This window comes from Rhinolophus ferrumequinum, chromosome 12 (assembly GCF_004115265.2).
Source record: "Rhinolophus ferrumequinum isolate MPI-CBG mRhiFer1 chromosome 12, mRhiFer1_v1.p, whole genome shotgun sequence".
In the NCBI taxonomy this organism is placed as follows: Eukaryota; Metazoa; Chordata; class Mammalia; order Chiroptera; family Rhinolophidae; genus Rhinolophus; species Rhinolophus ferrumequinum.
This window is the reverse complement of record NC_046295.1, coordinates 18,734,669-18,746,796: the sequence shown is the minus strand read 5'-3', so window position 1 is coordinate 18,746,796 and position 12,128 is coordinate 18,734,669.

Genomic DNA, 12,128 nt, shown 5'->3' with positions numbered 1-12,128 from the left:
GACACTACACCTATGGCATCTGATTCCTCCATGTTGCTCAGGATGTTTCTATTAGCATGCTTGTAACAGAGCTGGGACTAGATGAGGCTAGCAGACACCCAGGGTGCAAAATTTAAGGAGATGCTCTCTTTTAGGCTGGCAACATTGAGAGGGAGTGAGGGAGAGAGAACAGGGACTTTTGCTATAGATCTTTTCATTCTATAACTTTCTCTCTTTTTCATTTTTTTAGAATCTCTCTTTTATCCTACCCTACAAACCTCCCCAACTAATTCCCCAGGGTGGTGTGTCTTCCTTGATTGTCCTAAAATAAGTTTTCTTTCCCTGTGGCTTATTCTAAAACTCAATCCATAGCTCTCCAAGTTTTACTATCATTAAAGGAGACTTTGGGGGAATTTAGGAGAGTTTTACCTCCGAAACGAAGTTTGACTCTCAAAACCGTTGCCTTACTAGGGACTGAAAAGGCCACTTTGACAGGCAGAGACTGAGAGGGAGTTCTTCCATTCCTTTGCAGTCTTACTGCAACCAGTCCAGATCTCCTGAGGAAAAGGATGTGTTTGGCAGGCCAGGAAGAAAGTCACATAAAAAGAAACGCAAAAGAGAAAATCATATTAGTGTATTTCAAAACTATCCCTGTTACATGGAGTTAAGGTTTTATTTAAATTCACATCCAGTTTTCATTTCTATGTATTCTTGTTCCATGCCATTGTCTATGATTATTGAAAGTGGCTTTTCTTAGATTAATTCTCTTCGTAAACTACTTAGGGGAGCCACCCTCATTAATATGGTAATTTTAGAGAAAAGGTTTAATTTTGTAATGATGGAAACATTACTTGGACTGCATATATAAATTGTTTCAAAAAGGTAATTTTTATATTGATCTTGTTAGATAAAATTTTTTGTGTTATATTTAAATCACTTGTAAAGCCAGGGTTGCTTTTTCCGGTTCTTAGGTAAGAGATTTTTAAAAATGAATTAGGCTTTGAGAATTTAAGACTTTATGGTTGTATGTTACACACAGAGTCAAGAAGCAAAATTGCAGCATGTTTTGTAAACATTTTTTGAATAGGGAAAATTATAAAAAACAAAAAAAGGATAAAGTTGGAAGAAACAAACTACCTAATAATGGTATTAATAATTATAATAATGATGATGATAGCTAAACACATTGAGGGTTGACTGTTGCTAGTCTCTATTCTAAATATCTTATATGAATTAACCCATTCACTTCTCCCACAAAGCTGGAATTGTTATACTATTATTATCTCTCCACTTTACACATGAGGAAACTAGAATTCAGATAATTTAAGCGAGTTATCCAGGGTGAACAGTGCTAGCAAGCAGTGAAGCTAAGATTTGAACTCAGGACAACTCAAATAATCGAAACTTGCCTTTACCCACACAATTGTTTTTTAAATACTGAATTAAAAATTTTGCCTCCGAACTCTAGAAGGTGGTATTTACTAAACAGAGCATTGGCTAGTCTTTACACTAATCTAAAACTCTAACCTGTGTTTCAGAGGATATGCTTTCCCCTCCAACTTAATTTAATTACATCTGAAGCTGTTCAGCTATCCATCCACCACTGTTACATTTTTTGAGGCAACTGTCATATTCCAGTTAATTGAATCTATCACCCTCGAGGCATGGTAAGAGGCATGTTAAGACGCAACTAACAGATCGCTCTCCTTTGTCTGTGCTTTGCAGTCCAGCTGTTGCCTTGTCTCTCTCCTGTCATAGGCCTGTTGGCAGGCTTCTCAGACCCCATCTTCCTTGATTTTCTGCTTCCATTGACATTGTTAACCACTTCCTGCTTCTTTAAACCCTCTGTGCCCTACTGTTGTCCTCTGCCTCTGTTCTATCTCTTCCTCCCTTTTTGGGTCTTCTTTCTCATCTCAGGCTTTACCTTTACCATAACCTACAGTGATTGTATGTCTGACTGTTCATCACCCTTCAAGCTTTCTGGGCACAGGGATATTTGCATTCGCCTCCTCTCCACCCCCAACCTGGCAGGATGCCAGGTAAGCAGCAGCTACTCATAAAATGGTATTTAATGTTATTTGAAATTATCGTTACTTTTATTTTACTGCTGTATTTTGTTATAATCTAATTCTGAAGTCTTATAAATTCGTAGATGGCATATATTCTCTATTAAACTCACTGGCAAATAAACCAAAACTTTCAGAAGCTTCAAAAAGTTCCATGAGATGTTTTTGAGGCTGCACACAAATTTTGATGTGTACACAGAAGAGGTGCTAACTTTTAATTTAGCAACAGGAAGATTTGAAAGGTGGAAAAAACCAGCTGATGACTTCCAGGGGTACCATCTCGGAGAACGTCTGTTTCTTTCTCTCCACTCAAAACTGAGGTTAGGAAGATGCATCTTCTCTCTCAGGGGAGTGACAGAGATCAGCAAACAGAAAACTGACTGCTGGAACATGGGAGAGCATGGGACTGTGGGAGAAGTTCATGATCAATGTGAGGCCACCACTGGCCAGGAGGTGAGTTGGATCATTGTGCGGCCACTGAGCTGTGTGAATCAAGGTAAACTATATTAGCTCCTAAGGCTGCTGTAACAAAGAACCACAAACTAGGTGGCTTAACACAAAAGAAATTTAGTCTCTCTGTTCTGGGGGTTAGAAATCCATAACCAAGGTGTTGGCAGGACCACTTTCTCTCTGAAGATGGTAGAGGAGATCCTTCCTTGCCTCTTCCCAGCTTCTGGTAGCTCCTGTCAATCCTTGGCATTCTTTCTTTGACTTGTAGATGCATCGCTCTAGTTTCTGCGCTGTCTTCATATAATCTTTTCTTCTGTGTGTCTGTGTCCAAATTTTCCTGAATAAATTGTGATACTGAGAATGTGGCCCCAAGCCTCACCGAGACTTGAAGACAACACTAAATGAATACACACTGATGATTTATGATTTATCAGTGATAAATCATAAATCATGATGAGCTTAGGTGGAGAACAGGAGGTCTAAGAAGGGAGCGTAACCATCTTTCAGGGCTTTTTGCACTTGTCAGTGTGTGAGATCTGGTAAGAGTGCGTCTTGGGAATTCCTACCCTACCTTCCTCCCTTTTCCTCACTTCTCCTTATTCACCATCCTCTTTATCCCCATACTTCTCTTTGTTCTGACTCTCTTATGAAATCACATATAACGTCCAAAATAGAAGACTGAAATGCTCAGGATTGCAGAAATGACAAGGGCAAAAGACACGTTCCTGTTCCAGCGGAAGTTGCAGACTTACTGAGAACAGAAATTGCCAAATTTTTCATCACTGCCACAATCTTATTTATCAGCTGATAGTCCTTCTATCAAGATACTCTTTCCTTATGCATTGTGAGATGATCCTAAAGATAGTTTAAGATAATTATCTTCTCTGTCAGATGAAGCCATCTGAAGATTATCCTTTGAGCAAAGTTATAAGAATACTGAATTTAGAAGATATTGATTGTAAAAATGAAATAAAAGACAGAATGTATTTCATTTTAAAATATTTTATATATAAATCACCAAATATAATGTTAATATTTTAATTATAAATAAATGTTTAATTAATTTTAATAAGTCAATATTTGCATATGATAGAAATGGTTTTATTAATCCAAAAAATTTACTGAAAATGTTACCCTGTCACAAAACGAATGAGTAAAAATATGCTTAGAAATAGCATACAATTTGAGGAGACATCTAAAATGACACTAGTAATCAACTCCAAATTAGTTTGTTATGCAAGTGACTATTTCTTTGTCCTGAAGTCTCGTTGTGAGCTGCTCAATGAACAGATTTCTACATGAATGGCCTCCCACACACAGTTGCTATACTTTTGGTCTTGCAAGTAGTCATGGATCCCTTGGAAATAACTCTTTATTCCAAGTCTGATATCCTCCCTTTGTGAGAATGAATGGCCCTCCCACCCAATTTCCTGCTCCAGACACACCCCTCTCTTCTCCATTGGCTGACAAAGTCCAGTTAGGAGTCTCTCTAAATTGCTTTCATTCTAAGAAGACTGAGAGACATCCAGGCTGATGAGTTATAATAAATGTCTGCAGAAATGTTTAGAAACAGTGAATCATCCCTCCGGGAGTGGGGAAGGGAGTGAAGAGCCACGCGCATCCTTGGAGAGTTGGTGTTACAGGAGATGAGTTGGAGAACGTGGTCCAGGTGGGGAGAATAGTAGTGGCAAAGCATGGCATAATCCACACTGGAAAGGCATGGAGAGGTCCACAGGTGAAAGTGAGGATGAACAGTGTTCAGAGCCTGGAGATAAGTCCAGAAATAATTGCTGGAAGGCAGAATGTGGCCCTAAGCTTCACACAGACTGTTTTCACATAACTTTTATGTAAGTATAATTGCTGGGTTATCTGGTTTGTATGCATGTAAATATTTTTCTGTCTTCATTTATTGATGAAAAACAGACCTTCCACCTGAGAATCACTTTATACTCAACTTAGTCACATTATTTAGCATTTATTCTAGTTAGGGTTTGTTGGTGGCAAAATCTTAGTTTATATTTGTCTTAAAGTGTCTCTATTTCTAGAAAGCATATCAACAAATATTTGTTGAAATAGTTGAGTAATGGCTCGAGTTAAACAACCAGGCTTTCTTTTTCCCCTTAATTTCTACTGATCCTTTTAAAGATCAACTAATTTTGAATTTTCCTAGCAAATGAGCTTAAAAATGCTGTTACTGTATTAGCCCAATAACTGAGTTAAGTAATTTGTATTTCCTTGGCCTACTTTTTATTTACTTTTCTTTCTCTTCCTTTTATTGTAAGCCATATTACAAGATTTTAATTACTTTTAAAATGCACTTTATATGGCCGGCCGGTGGCTCAGGCAGTTAGAGCTCCGTGCTCCTAACTCCGAAGGCTGCCGGTTCGATTCCCACATGGGCCAGTGGGCTCTCAACCACAAGGTTGCCAGTTCAACTCCTCAAATCCCGCAAGGGATGGTGGGCAGCGCCCCCTGCAACGAGCAACGGCAATTGGATCTGCAGCTGAGCTTCACCCTCCATAACTAAGACTGAAAGGACAACAATTTGAAGCTGAACGGCACCCTCCACAACTAAGATTGAAAGGACAACAACTTGACTTGGAAAAATGTCCTGGAAGTACACACTGTTTCCCAATAAAATCCTGTTCCCTTTCCCTCCTTCCCCAAAAAAGCACTTTATAACCCAAGGGGGGAAATGTAGGTGAAGCACAAAGGACTACATAAAATATTGGTTAGCACACATCTATTGGGTTACTTTCTGCTTTACTGAGGTATAACTGACAAATAAAATTGTAGGATATTTAGTGTACAACATGACAATGTGATATATGTATACATTGTGGAAGAATTATGTAGATTTAATATTGGTCTTCCCCTGAGATAATTTTTGAATGGATTAGTTGGCAGTTTAGAATAGTTGTTTGGTCTTTTACCCAATCAGCCAAAACCTCCCTTTATCGTGTGTCTGTTTGTTTTGCTGCCTCTATCTGCTTTTGCATTCAACTTTTTCATGCCTAGTTAACATATTAATACTTTTAAATACACCCTTAATATTTCTACAGCTATCAAACATTTTCCATGAGGTATTTAAAATCCCAAACCATGCCTTGAGGTGTAGATTCCCAGGCAAGGAAAGCAGGCAGTGGCTGGACAGTGCCCATCCAGTGCTGCAGATGAAGGAAAGGGGCTCAAGGAAGAAAGACAGGCTCTGGCTCCCTGCTGCTATCAGCATACCCTCCTGGGAGATTCCATTCTGTTTGACAAAAACTCCACAAATTCCTAGAGAAGGGCAGAGAAAAGGGAGGCAGAAATGTGTTGAAGTGAGCATTAGGCTCCAGAACCAAACTTCTTGGGTTTGAATCCCTGCGTAATAGCTGCATGACCTACTGTGATGGTTAATTTTGTGTCATCTTGACTGGGCTAAGAGATGCCCAGATAACTGGTAAACATTATTTCTGGGTGTGTCTGTTAAAGTGTCTTCAGAAGAGATTAATATTTGAATCAGTAGACTGAGTAAAGAAGATTGCCTTCATCGATGGGGGTGGACCTCATCCAATCCATTGAGGGCTTGAGCAGAACAAGAAAATAGAGGAATGGCAAATTCTCTCTCTCTGCTCGAGCTGAGACATCCATCTTCTCCTGCCCTTGGACATCGGCTGGTGCTTCTGATTCTCAAGCTTTTGGATACAGAGCAGGACTTACACCACCAGCATCCCCCCTTCCTTCCACCCCCATTCACAAGCCTTCAACTCAGACTGAATTATATCCCCACCTTTCCTGGTTCTCCAGCTTGCAGACGGCAGACAGTGGAACTTTTTGGCCTCCATAATTGTGTGTGTCAATTTCTGTAATAAATCTTCCCTTTGATCTATAGCTATCTATATCTATCCCCTATTGGTACTGTTTCTCTGGAAAACCCTGACTAATACACCAGCTTAATAGTTGCATGAACTTGACAAGTTGTTCTCTCTTTGCCAATTTCCTGATCTTTAACGTGATAATAATATTATCACATATGGTTATTATAAAGATCAGTGATCAGTTGGTGTCCATAGGAAATGTTCAATCAATGTTAACTACTGTCACCAGTAACAGTGGCACCACTACGGTCTCCCTGTTAGTCAGGGAAAGGCCTGGTTGCCCCTGCTGCTGACATACGTCTTTCCAGGGTTTTCCCTCTGTGAGGTAAAGAATGTTTCAGAGACCTGTGGTTGAATGAATCGTGAAACCAGTCATGATATTGTTTGTAAGTCCTTTGAGACATTATACTTTGTAATTTATTTCACTGGGGCTGATTATAGTGTGAAAACCCTGTGAAGACCAACAGTTGACGAATGGGTAACATTACTAGGAGAGAGGCAGGAATGGGCAGTGGGGAGGCTAACATTGATGGAGGACCATTTATGTGCAGGCACTGTGCCAGCTGATGCACTACTGCGTGTGACGGAGGCCAGAATTTTCTGAAGGAGAAAGCTAATTATGATGGGAACCAGTAAAAGGAATGGAAGAAAACAAGCCATCGTATAAAGTTAAAGGTAATAACCGTTATTCTATATGTTTGCATAGTGTTTTTATATACATTATCATATTACAGACTCAATGTGGGATAATTATATGATCCTCATTTTGTGGGTGAGGAAAATGACTCTCGGGAAGATTCAATGTACCAAAGAGCACGTAACTGGCAGAGGCAATGTTATTAGGTGAAGGAGCTACAAGATTAGAGGAAATGTGGGCTCAAACAGAGATGACAAAGGTTTCATCCCAAATCAGTTGGTGGCAGTCTTCTGGAACAAGAAGAATCCTGAGGCTTCTTCTGGGCTGGGTGGAAAGAGTACTGTAATTAGCTGTCATGAGACAGGGGGAAGGAGAGTTGCCTCCCCATGTAAATATTATGATATTTTAGGTATGTGTCATGCTTGCTTGAGTATGCATGAAGCAGGATTTAAGTGTGGGGTAGATGAGAGAGATTAAACAAGAAAGGTGACCGTAAGCCTTTAAAAAAGGTTGGAAGAATGATATAGTGATTTCTACAAGTTAAGACTATTTTTACAACCTGGTATCATAAATACATTTTTGAAACAAAAAAATACCACTTTTTCCCCCTTCCTTCCTTCCCTTTCTTCCTTCTTTTCTTCCCTTCCTCCATTGCTCCCTGCCTCCCCCTCCCTCCCTTCATGTCTCTCTCTCTCTCTCTCTCTCTCTCTCTCTCTCTCTCTCTCTCTCTCTCTCTCTCGTATTTCTTTCTAGGCATGGACAAATAGAATCATTGGTAAGACTGAAAATTCAGGGATAGTCATTTCCTATTCAATTTCTAACTGTGGTCATGGGGAAGTCCCACAACTTACCAAGACTCCTCTTTATGGGAGAGGAGCCCGAGTGAATGAAATGGCCGTTATCTGTCACAGTGGTCATGAGAGACCACACATGTAAACAGAAAACGCTTACCTCAAATATGAAATGACATCAAGATCCTAAACTAAGCAGTCCTAACTGCAGGGCAAGGCAGCAGTTCTACCCTGCTTCACCATGAATGAAAAAAAAAAAAAAAAAAGGAACCGCTATCTCCTTGTATTTTCACTGTCTCCCCTCCATGTTAATATGGTATGTGTGCTTGCCTTTGCTTAGCGAGCAGTGGAAAACCACTTCCCCTCTCTGTTGTCTTGAAAATGACAACCACATGTTGTTCCAGTCTTTCCTCTCAGTTTTATTTTTCAGGTCTTAACTCATGATTGCCCTCTGGGTTTCTTTAATGGTGAGGGAATGTTTTCAATTGAAACAAGAGTTCCTGCCAAAATGAAAGAACATGAAAACATGATTCTTCATCACATATTTGGTAAATCCCCTGCTCTCTATTTGAAATTCAGAATTTGGGGGTTGAATTACAAGAGCACTTTCAAGTGCTGTTTTTTTTTAAATGTAATTTTCTAAAGTCAGAGGCAATCTATGTACAAGCCTGAGTATTAAAACTATTTAAATGCAATTTATTGAGGGAGACTTTCGAAGGAAAATAGGTGAAAAAAATGTACTGAAATAAACACTTTAATTAAATCATTGTTTAACTGCTATTATGAAATGAGCCAGTTTCAGTAGAACATTGTAAGTTGTGGTTGCTATTAAACATTTTAAAACAAATTATTTTTACTAATGATAAGATAGGATGACTCTCAAGTTCTTATATAGTAAGAATTCTTTTGATGGTACCCAGGAAATTATGATTGTAGAATCGTATCTTCTTTTTTCTATTAATTCCTTCATTCCTGCTTATCATCAACATGAAAGTCTATTTGCATTTAACATAATGAAGACATTAGATGTATGCTAATGAAAACTTCACTTTTCTTCTTCTCAGTCCTGTATATTCTCTTTTAACTTTTTAAAAAATATTTTTGTTAAAAATATAGCTACCATACAATAATATATTAGTTGAAGGGTACCCAATGGTTATTCGACATTTATATACCTAAAGAAGTAATCACCAGAAGTCCAGCAACCATCTGACAGCATACCATGTTATCACAATATTATTGACTATATTCTCTATGCTGTATATTTGTTTTACACCTGGAAATTTGGACCTCTTATTCCCCTTCACCTTCCCCCCTTTTTTAATTTTTCAATTGCAGTTGACATTTGATGAGGCAGAAAAAGGGTTAATAAAAGTGAGCCTGAAGGGAAACTGCCCAGGCCTGCATCCCCTAGAAATAAATCAAGATATCCAAACACCCTTAGAATAAGGAGATAAGGCCCAACCAGAGTAATCTGGTTTTGACGCCTGCGCAAACTGCTGGAACCTGTCCGTTATTTGAACTCTAGTCTCATTATAAAATACGATTAAAATAAAATGAACGTTAGGGCTTCGCCCTTCCCATGGGTTTTTCTGTATGCATTATGGGTAAGAGCACGTGCAGAAAGAAACTAGTTATATAACGAACATATGTCAATCAAATGACCTCAGTCTATACATCACATCTCCTGCTGTAAGGGAATGTACCTACCCTTTCCTATATAAGAAAAAACTAACCTAAATTTAGGGGCAGTTGTCTATTCTAAGAGTCTACCCCAGCAACCCCCCTGCCAGTGTTTCTGTCCTTGCTACCTGGGGCAGCTGTCTTCTTTAAACACGGACATTCTCTTTTTGCCTGACCTTCAATAAAACTTTCCTTGTGTTCTTACTTTTTGAGGCTGGAATTCATTTACCTTTTGCGAATGACCAGTAGTTAAGTCCAATGACACAACATTCAGTATTATTTTATACTAATTTCAGGTGTACAACATAGTGGATACACATTTATATCATTTAAGAAGTCATCCCACTGACTAGTCTAGTACCCGCCTAGCACATTGACTATATCCCCTATACTTTACTTTACATCCCCATGACTGTTTTGTAACTACCAATTTGTGCTTCTTAATCCCTTCACCTTTTTCACCCTGCCCCCAAACCCCTCCGATCTATCACCCCAATAAATCTAGTACCCATCTGACACCATACATATTACAGTTACCATACACCATGCACCATGCAGTTATTACATTATTATTGACCATATTCCTTATGCTATTCCCTAAATCCCCATAACTACTTTATAACAACAAATGTACACTTCTTAATCCCTTCCCTTTTTTTCACCCACACTCCCAATCCCCCTCCCATCTGGCAACTATCAAAATGCTTTCTGTATCTGTGAGTTTGTTTCTGTTTTGTTTGTTAATTTTATTCTTCAGATTCCACATATAAATGAAACCACAGTGCATCTGTCTCTCTCTGTGTAACAGTCCACTCAGCACAACACCCTCCAGGTCCATCATGCTGCCACAGACGGCAAGAACCCATTCCCTTCCGTGGCCGAGCAATATTCCTTTGTATATATGTACCACCTCCTCTCTATCCATCCTTCCATTGACAGACACCCAGGCTGCCTCCACATCTTGGCCATTGTAAACAATGCTGCAATGAACATATGGATGCGCACATCCCTTCATAGGTATACAAGTTGAGTGAGCAGGGACTCAGGGAGTCACTATAGTGGGGAGAGTTGTGGTCACCAGGTTAAGATAAGTTCTGGTTTAGAGCCAGTGCTGAGCCTGGAATAATGACTCAGCAAAAGTCTCAGAGCACACCAAGGCTGGTTGTCACCTGCTAGGAGCCTGCCAGACTCTGACAGTTTTCCAAGAAAGAGTGCAATGTGAGCGGGGCTGGCTCCTCATGAGCAAGTGCTCTGGAGTTGGACTAGTTGGGTGGGCCAGGGTCCCAGCGAAGCTCACCAGGCCAATCAGATTGAGATTTGGCTGTAAGCATAGGGGGCGGGCTTAACATAGGAAAGATGGCATCCGCCTGCCAGCTACACAGGAGGAGGACTGCTCACAGGAAAATGGTGACTGTTCTCCAGCCCTCACTGTGAAGCCACACACCTCAGTCTGCCCCCCCCCCCCCCCGTATGCTTCTGATGCCCCCAAGTCACTGTCCCCTCGCTGGAACCCAAGGTGAGTGCCTGCGAGTGAGTGAGTCTGTGTGCGGGCCTTTTAAGAGAACGACTGAGTTTCCCATAGCCTTCTCTCCCACCCGGATGGTTGGAATCCCTACTATTTTTTACAGACAGATGTTGTGGGGACTTTTCTTCCGGGGCTGGGGAGTCTGGTGTGGGGCTGGGGTCCCTGACTCCTCTGGGGGAACCTCTGTGGATGAGATATCCCTCCTGATTTTCAACCGCTGCGCAGAGGTTTGGGGCCCATTCCGTGTCTCAACCCCTCCTACCAGTCTCAACATGGATTCTTTTTATATTTTTAGTTATAGGACTTCTGTTCAGCTAGACTTCAGATGATTCTCCAGGTTGATTGTTCTATAATTTGTTGTAATTTTGATGTGTTCCTGGAAGGATGCAGGCAGTGTTTATCTAGTCTGCCATCTTGGATCTCTCCTCTATATATTTTCTTATTACTAGAGCTTAATCTGTAATTGAGTAAAGGTAAGCAACCAATGTAGCCATTGATGATAACAAGAGCTAACATTTGTCTAGCACTTCCAGGTAGTTGGGTATAATATCTCACACCTCAAATCTTAAGAGATAGATTTTATTAGCCCACTTTTAAACTGATGAAGCTGAACCTCAGAAAGGTTAGGAAATTTGTCTAAGGTCACACAATTTGTAAGTGTTGACTTACAAACACAAGGACTCAAATATAGATATATTTTCATTCAGACCATTTACTTTAGGCATATTGAAAACCAGCAGAAAAAGTCTTTACATTCAATTATAATCTTAAAGAGAGATGGAAACTAGATAAAACAGAAAATCTTTGAGAGACAGAACTAAAATTCTTATAAATGCAAGCCTCTGAAATCTTCACTGAGCCTCTAAGAAGTCCTGTAGAGAGATTTGCCCACTAACAAGTAGCTGAGGAGAGAAAAGTATTCAAGCCTTCTAAATGCCAATCTCATGCATTTTCTACTAATGATAAAAGTTTACAACTGGGTAATTATGTTTCAAAATTACCTCAAGGAAAAAAATAATACCATTATGTTATTCTCAAATATTAAGTTGGGGCGTATAACAGCCCCACTAACCGCATCAAGCAGAGATTATTTTCATGGTATCAGTTACTTTGTGGTCAGGGATACAGTGGAGTATA